This window comes from Sciurus carolinensis, chromosome 15 (genome assembly GCF_902686445.1).
Source record: "Sciurus carolinensis chromosome 15, mSciCar1.2, whole genome shotgun sequence".
In the NCBI taxonomy this organism is placed as follows: domain Eukaryota; kingdom Metazoa; phylum Chordata; class Mammalia; order Rodentia; family Sciuridae; genus Sciurus; species Sciurus carolinensis.
This window is the reverse complement of record NC_062227.1, coordinates 7,088,312-7,098,889: the sequence shown is the minus strand read 5'-3', so window position 1 is coordinate 7,098,889 and position 10,578 is coordinate 7,088,312. Positions and strand designations below refer to the sequence as shown.

The 10,578-nt window shown below is 44.4% G+C and overlaps 2 pseudogenes; both read right to left on the bottom strand.

The window, feature by feature from the left end:
• Positions 1–248: 248 nt before the first annotated feature.
• Positions 249–1,580, bottom strand: LOC124965220 (transcriptional adapter 2-alpha-like; annotated as a pseudogene).
• A 1,372-nt stretch (positions 1,581–2,952) lies between these two features.
• On the bottom strand, positions 2,953–8,851 carry LOC124965756 (kelch-like protein 8; annotated as a pseudogene).
• Between the last annotated feature and the right edge of the window lie 1,727 nt (positions 8,852–10,578).

Below are 10,578 nucleotides of genomic sequence, written 5' to 3'. Positions count from 1 at the left end.
TAGCAATAAATGCCCACTCACATTTAATAATAATTTATCTAGCACACAACTCTGCAGCACAATACCAACACAGTAGTGCTTTACAGGTTAGGGAAGAAAGCAGACATTAATACAACCAAAGGTTTCCTTTGTCCTTCCCCTTTTTACAATGATAATTCAGATTAAAATCAAATCTTCAGGGTGCCTACACTGTCCTTTGACGCACCACATTCCAAACTTCTGCCTTGTGATTCCAAGCCCTTAGAGTCTCAGGCTTTAGTGACGTACCTTTCCCGGTTGAGAAAATCATAGATTTTCCGGGTTTTGTTCACATCTATCTTGATGAGTGCTCTTGCCTGTGCCAGTCTCAAGCCTCCTCGCTTGTTACATCTGTTCAAAAGAGCAGATTTGTATTCTAAATAGGTTCCAGGAACTAACCTCACCATTTGACAGAACTCCTTTTCTTTTTCATTCAGCTTTTCCGTGCCAGGGAGGCCAATGAGATTCAAGGGTGGTGCACTCCCTCTACCTGAATTTGAAGCCATTGAAATGGAAGGAGTCAGCCCAGAATCAATGTCAGCCTGCCTATGGAGCCACTGTTGGCATGCACTACTGTCCTGGATGTACTGGAGAACTTCAGAGAGCATGGTGAGTTTAAGGCGCTCTTCTTCTCTTTCCTTCTTTAGGTGATTGTACATCCTGGCACTACAAAAATTGGTAATGCCTGCTGTCCTATATTCCTGGAGCCTTTTGATTTCCCTTCAAAGTTCAAGTTCCAATACATGACTTTCAATGATTTTATCATGTTCCATTGGACCCACAATCCTCACAAATCACCTCATTGTTTCATAAAGGTCTTGAATCTCTTTAGAATAATGCCATTCTGCTAATTGAAACTTTCTAAGGTTGATTAATCCATGATCTCTTATCATTTTTTTTCATAATTGTCTCTCCTTTAACCTCAAATGATAAATATTCACCACAGCAATCTTCAGAGCATGTAAAATGTCCGAGTCATCTTCAACAAAATCAATGTCTCTCAAGCCCCATTCTGCATAATTGTCCAACTCCTTGAAGAAATCTGCTCGAGCTGGCATGTATCCTGCCATGTCCTGAGAAAGCAAGGAGTCAAAGGCATGTTGAGGAGGATCATCTGCAGAGTGAAATGGAATGGCTGAATCCGCAGAGTTTGCCTCCTTGCTTGTTTCAGGTTTAGCAGGGTAGATGCAAACAGAGGATTATTGATGAAATGTTTCATGTAGTGTTTCTCACACTCCTCCGTGGTCTTGGTGCATATCTGGTTAGCTACTTCCTGCCAATTTCCAAAGCCATTAATCCATCACAGCTTCTAAAAGCACCATTTCTTCTTGAGAAGTCCAGCTGGGGTCAAGAACTGGAAAGTCAGAAGTCTTTATTTTGTAAGTATGATCGCTTTGATGTTTCTTGTACTCAAATCCTTGCGTGAAACACTGCAAGCAGAGAATAAAAGGAAGTGGCCCACATTCAGCACACTTAATATAAGGCTCCATGAGGTAGGAGGAACAGCCTCTGCAAGGTGGCTTATCAGAGGGATCACTGCTAAAGGAACCCAAATGGTCCATTCCCTAATTGGCGAAGACTGCTGCTTTTATCTTCCTCTGTGCAGAGCTTCTTCAAGATCTCAGAACTGACCAACCAAAGGTATGTGGGTGGAAACAAGTCCTCAAAAATCTTTCCTGCCACTTCCTTTCTTCTCATTCAGGGGCGCTCTTGCTTGTCTTGTATGAAAGAATGTATTATAAATGCAAAGACACCTTCCCATTTCCTCTCTTCTAGTAGCCCCAACTTGGGTTCCACTCTACCATGAGTAAAAAAAATGCACTTGTGTAAAACCAGAAGAATTTGGAGCTGTTTGCTACAACACAATATACAATACAACACAAAGCTTGACGTCCCCCTCACCACGTCTGCAACCTCTGCTCCGAGTAGCCACCAGTCATGCACCCAGCCCAATAACATGTTTTATTGGTTAATGATGGACTTGTACTAATCAACCAACTACAGTTTTTAAAGGATTTTTGTAAAAGAAAAATGCATTTATTTTCTGAAAATAAATAAATTCAGATCTGTGCAATTAGAAAAATCAGGAAGTTTGCAAATAATAAAAGAGGAAGATAATACATCCTGGGTTCAAAATCAAACCAAAGAAGAAAGTTAAAGATACTTTCAGATCCTTTACTGAGAAGTCATTTAACCTACACCACTCCTCAAGGTCTCACAACTGGGCAGTAGAATAATATTAGACCTAAAGTCTTCTCAAATAGTTCCTGTGGTTCACTTTTTGCATGAGATGGGAAAACAAAACAAAATAAAACAAAACTGTAAGCTCTTATGAATGGAATTCATGCAGCTAAGTCTTTTAGCATCCTAGCAATCAAGCTGTAAGCTTCCAAGAATAGAGATAAGTGGTACTTAAAAAGACAAAAAACATTTTCTACTTTTGTAAATATTCAAGAAATTGAAAAATCAACACCTATAAAGAAAAGCAAGGCATAAATTCATCAGCACCAAGTAGATGTGATCTTCAAATGGAACAGATCTCATATTGTGTAGATGAACAGAAAAACTCACACTACCTAAGGTTAATACTTTTAGGCAAAAGGAAACTCAACCAATTACATTTTGATTCATCCTAAGAGAGTTTTCAAGCTTTTGGCACTACTATAAACATCTTCCAGAGTAGATATGGTTTCAAGTTAGACTGTCTTCCTTCCCTAAGCCAATTGCTAAAGTAGAAAGTACGAAATTTTAACTTTATGATTAATAATTCTTCAGCTATCATTCCAAAAGTTGTACTTATTCATAACACAACAGTTAACCTTCAAATAAGACTCAAGATATAGTTAAAATTGAAAGGGGATCATTATCCAAACCTTAGTTGTCTTTCTTGCCTATCAAGATTTATGATTAAATTGTTGGTGGCTAGAACTCAAATCACATATAGTTAACCACATTATTGGATCCATGACCCACACCTCAAATCTGGTTACTTAAACAGGCACATGCAGCTATGCCTGCTCCAGCTCTGCAGTGACATATGGATGCAACAAGTTCCCACCTATTCAGCACCAGATCAAATGCTTCTACTGTATTAAATATGCATTGATATTATGACCACCAACTACAAAGATTTTTCCCATCACTGTTGCAATCCCTACTCCACCCCTGGGAGTAGTAAGTACTGCCACATAATCCCACTTGTTGCTTCAAGGGTCATGTTTCTAAGAGGAGAAGTATCAACAAAACCACCAACAACACATAAGGAACCATGAAGTTCACTAACTCCATTGCCTGCTCTTCATTGACCCATTTCTTTAACTTCTATCCACTTATCCAGATGTGGATCATATAGCTCTACAATAAATAAAGAAGTCACCCCATCATTGCCACCTACTGCATAAAGATAGTTTATTAAAGTCACAGAGCCAATTCCTCCAAGGGGAGTATTCTTTGGTGCCACTGTACTCCATTGATCAGATTCTATTTCATATCTGTCCACATCATTGAAGTATTATCATCTAACCCTCCAATTGCATAAATTGATCCTCCTACAGAAGCCAAGGCAATTCCTTGCCTCTTTGTGTTCATTGATGCCTTCATCATCCATTTATCTTCCACAGAGATTTCACCCATATGTCGCCTTTGGCTATTCATTTCTGGTCCAAAGAATCAACGTTTTTTGTTGATAGAATAGCATTCAATACTGAAAAGGGGGTCACCAGATCCACCTCAACCACCTACACAAACCAGCACATCAGCAGTATGCTTCCTTGGGGTAGTCTGAACTGCATATTTATAGTCAGGTACTGTTCTGCTACTCAAAAGGTGGTAGTTTCTTGTTTTATCCAATAAATCTCTACATTTTTGATTCTGCTTGACAATCTGCTCTTTTGCCACAACATCCATAAGAAAATCAACAGGTAATAATTTCAGATGAACCTGTGCCAGCGTTTCATCCAACCATCTGGAACAATGTTGAGGACTGGCAAGGTCACTTGATGGCCACACTGTAGACCTGCTTTTCATTTTCAATATTTAAATAAATAGAGGGCAAAAGCATATGGAGGTGCTTCACACTCCACGACTTCAGTAAAACGTTCACAGGCATATTGATCCACCATGTCCACTAAGTCTCTTTGGTTGTGACTTTCAGCAAAGGCTCTTACTGCCAGGCAATTGGAGGGATGAAAATGTAATTTCATGTATTCACAACAAGCTCTGGGGACCAGTTCCACCTGCAGATTACAGGCTGCATTTAAGAGAGGCTGGATGTTGTCAACACAGTGAGGCGTGAAGACTAGACAAAATTTACTAAGCCTTCTATTGCATCACCATCAAAACCTCTGATCTTAATCAGCACTGGTTGGGCTTCAACCATTTCAGAGAAAAACATGGTGCTGTAATAGGGACTAACACAAGCCAATACCAGCTGGGGAGATTAGCTCTGAATCAACCTTTAGTGTGACTTCAGAGTTCTCCATTTTCATAAAATCGAAGAAGAGAACCAAGAAAATCTTTCCAAGTTTCATGTGGTTCAAAATAAAGGAATCTTCTTCATCACAATCATTACCTGAAGATCTATTCTACATTTGCTGGTGCTGCTGCCTTTTCCCCTTAGGGAAGTGATTCTTTTTATTTTTATTTTTTTAAATTTTTTTCAGTTGTAGATAGACACAGTACCTTTTAATTAATTAATTTATTTATTTATTTTTATGTGGTGCTGCAGCTCAAACCCAGCACCCTACACATGCGAGGCAAGCGCTCCACACTGAGCCACAACCCCAGCCCCATGAAGTGAGTCTTAACTTCTTTCCCGTCGTAGATTCTGAAGCCATTTGTAACACTGGTCTTTTAATAAAGCTCTCGGCTCAAGCATCCCATTTATCTTTTTGTGTTTTAAGATAAGAAGACAGACCGTAGAAGCAGTCACTAAACTTCAAACATTTTCCAAATTGCCATGGTACAGTTTGCTCCTCCTGGTTCCTCCGCTCGGTCATCTCGGTAACGCACAGGCTGCAGCCTGACAGCCGGCTCCTGGCTCCAGTGCCTCCTGGACGTATGGGCAGCCTGCACGTCAGGTCCCAGCAATCCGCACACATGCTTCTCCTGCTCGACCTGGCGGAGCCCAGGTCTGTGCAAGGTATCTTCTCTCCTCAGCCCCTAAGAACTGCAGCGTCCGGGTTGCGCCAAGTAAAACTTTTTCAGATAAACTAGGAGTAGATTGCCAATGGGAGACTTATCACTTGTTCAGTTCATGTGTCTTGAAAGAAAGGTTGAAAGAAGATCTCCAGTGAACCTGAACATGAGATAGGTCAGAAACCTGCATCAACGATGAGAGCAGGAGCAGGTGAAGGGAAATCAGCACTTTCAGTTTGGGATCTTAATTGAAGGAACAGAAAACAAGTCATTCAAAATGATAATGTGGAAATGTATTCAATGATTCAATCTTTTGAATAAATGAAAGAATATGAGCAATGTTACAGGAGACAAGAAGCAGGAACATTCTGCCACGAGATTTTTGCACCAGTCAGTGGAGAGTCACTTGAAGATTCCCCAGGGTGCTGCGACCCCTTTCCCTAGAAGCCAGGCCTTGTCCTCTCATCAAGCCACCTCCTCAGGCAGGCCTCAGCTGTGCTGGGGATCAGTCCAGACTCCCAGCATCTTTTTCAGAATCTGTCTCTTTTGAGAAACACTGAAACAGGTGCTGACCCACAGAAAATCACAAATCTCTCTCGTTCTTTGTCCCCTTGAAAGTGCAGCAGAAGTATTTGCCCAAACCACAAGCAATCCTTTCTTTATTACATCTTCCCATGCAAAAGTGTCTGCTTACAATTCTCTTCTTTTGCTGTGAAAATGCAACAAGAAACACCAAAGCTTTCTCCACTATTCAGTTCACCTGACGTGAACATGAAGTGGACAATAAGAGCTGGGTGAGGTCAGAGACATTAAACATTCCCAAGTTGTGATCATTCTGACTTCATTATGTGGGCTGTGGGATCAGACATCATGTGTCTTTTCTTCTTCAGAATTTTTCTCATTCTTATTTTCTAATTGAAAAAAATTTTTTCATACACGTATATGGAGTAATAACGTTTGCCTCATTCTACTGTCCTTCCCATTCCTACCACCCCACGATCCCCTCACTCCCCACTGCATAATCCAAAGTTCCTGCTTTCTTTACTACCAAACCCCACTGTGGATCAGCATCCGTTTCTCAGAGAAAACATGCAGAGTTTGGTTTTTGAGATTGGATTATTTCACTTAGCATGATATTCTATAGATCCTTCCATTAATTTACCAGCAAATGCCATAGATTCATTCTTCTTTAAGGCTGAGTAATATTCCATTGTGTATATGTACCACATTTTCTTTATCCATTCATCTGTTGAAGGGCACCCGGGTTGGTTCCATAGTGTAACTATTGTGAGGTGAGTTGCTATAAACATTGATGAGGCTGCATCACTATAGCCACGTGTTACATTCTTACCTCTGTTCCCAAGCACCTTCCCAAGGTCCCAAGAGGCCCATGTACTTACGGCTTGGCCCCAACCTGTGGCAATACTGGGAGGTGCTGGAAACCATAGGAAGTGGGGCACAGTTGGAGGAGGTGAGGTCAGGGCATGCCCTTAAAGGGGAGGTCAGCAGGTGTGCCCTTAAAGGGGAAGTCAGGAACCTGGCCCCTCCTCTTACTCTCTGCTTCCTGGGCATCACTGTTGCATGATGTGCTCCTGCCACCATGGGCTGCTTTGCTATGGGACCAAGTCAGTGGGGCCAACTGACCATGGGATGTAACTTCAGAAACCATGAGCCATAATAAGAATTCCCTCTTTTTCAGTTGATTATCTCAGGTGTTTTTTTACAGCAATGTAAACCTCACTAACAACCTAAAATGGGACAGCCCCCAAGCACAGGCTTCGAGTTCATGCAAAGCATCTCAAATCTGGGGCTGATTACAGTCTTCAAATCAAAAGACACAAAGACATAAAGCAACTGTTCTCTTGATTCCAAATGTCCAGGACCCCTAGGGTTTCAGGGTCTGGGCCACATGGGATTCAGCAGCCAAGGAATCACATATTTTCAGACTGAAAGGGATGTGGCACTGGCCAGTCCTCACCTGAGAGCATGGAAATGAGGCATGGTGGGGAAGAGGAGGAAGGTGCAGAGGCTTCAGAAACCACCCATGAGCTCTTGCCTGGCTGAGCCACCCCTTCCAAGTGGCCATTACTCCTCTGCATTGCCCTCCTTTACTTCCTGCCTCTCCCATGCCCCCTCCCTGTCCTCAAGAGCCTTCCCAGCCAGTTCTGCAATGGAACGTGTGACTGGACAGCTGCATGTCTGCAGGAGGGAGGCAGGAAGACATAGGGTGTGAAGTTCACAGGTGGGAGCGGCTGCAACATGGAATAGTCACTCCCAAAGGGATGGAACTTCCCAAAATCTGGATGGGTGAATTGCTGGGTCAGGAGCATCTTCCTCATGTGCTGGGTTTGCTGGTACAGCTGGGTGTGCCCCAGTAGGACCTGGTAGCCCTGTGGTGCCTGGGATGTGCTGGAGGAGGAAGGGCCCGTTATCAGCATCATCTCTGACTCTGGGGCCAGCACTCTCCCTGTATCCTCATCCTGCTGCTCTGGTCCCCTCCTCCCAGCCCTGATTCCAGGCAGCTTTTCCTCCTCCCTTCCTCCAGGCTGATGAACACTGGGCTCACAACCTCAGGATGCAGGGCTTCCCACCACCTGCTAGAACTGGAGGAACTGAGAATCCAAGTGCAGGAAGTGTACTATTGGGTGCCTCAGAGCAAACGCTTTACCTTTATCCATATAAGAGGAGCTGTGGTTCAATACCAGTGTTATGGTCTGGATCTTACATGTGTCCCAAAGGTTCATGTGCCAAAGACTTGGGTGCTGGCTTGTGGCACCATCAGGAAATAGCAGAAGCTGTAAGCAACAGAGCCTAGAGGAAATCAGTTAGGTCACAGGAGGTGTGCTCTTGATGCAAGGTTGAGACCATATCCCCCAGTTTGCTTCCTTGATGCCTTGAGATGAAAAGGACTCCCCAACCATGTGCTCCTGCCATAGTGTGCTGTTCTCCCACTGACCTGAACCAGTGTGGCCAAGTGACCATGTAACAGAGGTACTAACCTGTGACACCATGAGCCAAGGTAAACTTTCCTCTTTTTAACTGGACTTTCTCAGGCATTTTATCACAGTGACAAAAAGCTAACTCATATATCAGTCATCTCTTCCAGTGTCTCCCTCTGACCCATCCCCTGGTCTTATCAACTCTAGTGCCCCCTCACTCAGGGTTTCTTTTCCACTTGGTGGTAAGTGCTCTCACAGATTTCTTATACAAAGAAAGAGCACACAAAATTGTAGCTTTCTTCTGACTGAAGAGACTCGAGAACCTCCATGGTTTGTTCACACAGCTCTCCACCCAGGAGGGCTCATACCCACTCCACACCCCTAAGTCCTCTTTTATGGCAGTTCCTACAGCTCCTCCTAACTGCCCCCTGTGTTAGAGCATCTCTGGAGACCCCTTCCCTCAGGACTGCCCTCCTTGCCTATGTCTGTGAATTTCTTGCTGATATGGAGTCAAGGTCCACAAAAAATCTCTGAAAACCTTAGAATTCTAATATTTGATGAGTGATGTGTGCTTCGAGAATGTCTTTCTGAAGGTTTTTGGAATGACCTAAAGCAAAACTTGTAGGATGTTAGCAGACCACACCTCAACTGCTTGGCTGGCATGGCACATCCTGACCAAGATGCCAGGAAAGAGGAGATGCTGCCCAATCCTGCCCATGCACAGAGACCAGGAAGAGATTCTTCATCTGAGATTCCATAGATGTACAGCTAACATCGGGCATCCACAAGGATCCAGGCCCTGTGGTCACTGTCATAAAGCACAGCATTTCATGAGTGAGAGGAGTGGGTCTTGCTGGTGTTGTCAGTTGACAATTCCCTGTTGTGCTGTGACTCCTTCCCTAGAAGCCAGGCCTTATCTTCTAATCAGACCACCTACTGAGGAAGATCTTGGCCAATCTGGGGATTGGATCAATCTCACTGTCCTGCAGAAATCATGGGAGGACAAAAAAACTCGGTTAAAAATATATATTGTTGCATGCTTACTTCTAGCAACCCGATTAAGGGCACAGGGCAGAGGTGGAAGGCTCAGAAGCAGGACTCCATTAAATGAGGCACGAGGGTCCAAAGTTCTCAAAATTACTTTACATAGAGTTGTGCCCTTCTCTGTGATGACGATGACTGCCACAGACACCCCACCGTCACTCGGAGCCTTTTGCTTCCATAGCAGGTCAACCCCAGATGACGCCACCCCTTTGGGGCCATTCAGTGGTTCCCAGACTGGAGTGCACCGAACCTTCACCTGCTTGTGCCTAAGCAGAAACACTGCAGGTACCTGGAAGGACGCCATGCATGCTTGACTCCAACTTTTTAGTTCAAATCACATTCCTTCCCCATCTCCTTATGCAAACAGTCCCTGTACCACTTCCCATTCTGGTGCAGCCAGAGTCCTAATGAAGTCTCTTGGGGGGATAGGTATAGTTTGTACATTCATGACTTTCATATCAGCTACAGCAGATCAGGTTGGTTGCACTACAACCTGGAAGAATGGGCAGGTCAGTCTGAGAGCATCAAGCACAGAGTGACCCATAACAAAGGACAGCTGCAGGAGCTGCTAGGTCAGGCTGACTGCTGAGGTCCAGGGAACTGGTGGAAGGAGCTGCCTACGGCTCCAAGGAAGACAACAGGGGAGCTGTTACTACTAGGAGCTGAGGGTCACTGACATTCAATCTCAGGGCTGCTAACTAAGATCTGAGCCAGCAGTCAGTCCACAGACCTCAGAGGTGCGAACACCAATGGAGATGCGTGTTGCCTCTTTGAGATTCCTCTTCATGTCTGGCCTTCAGATGATTGGTAAGAGAGATTTTGAAGACACAGATCATGAAGGGGTGCACAGAGAAGTTCCCCAAACCAGGTGATGCCTTTCCAATGTGGTGATGCGTGGAGTTCTGGGAACGTGTTGTCTGTTTTCTCCCAGGTTCAGAGAAAGGACAAGTACTTAGGTGGAGGGTTGACCCAGTGGATGGGCACTCGTTAACCTGGGGCCTGGCATCACTATTTGCCTCCTCCTCTCAGTTCTCACTGCATGGAGCTGCACAGACACCATGGCAGAAGCAGCAGGCCAAGAAGATTTTTCCTGCAAAACTGCCTTTATTCCCACTGACACAGGCCATTAAGGCACAACATCCCAACTGGCTTGAACATCCCACTTCGTCCCCTCTCAGTAGGCTCCGTCTGCCCTCCCCCTATCCACGTTCGACACTCCCAGTACCTTCCCATTCCCTTCCCTTTCCTGAGGACCATCAGGAACTGTCCTGAGTGAGGTGGAACTGTTGGGGTGTGGAATGAAGCAAGGGAGTGATCTCACCAGAGGGGTGGCCACCCCAGAGGTCACCCACCAACACAACTCTCCGAGAGACTCTTTTACTTCTGATTTCCTGAAGACTTGCACTTCCTCTTCTGAGGTTGTGAGGTTTGAACCTGCTCC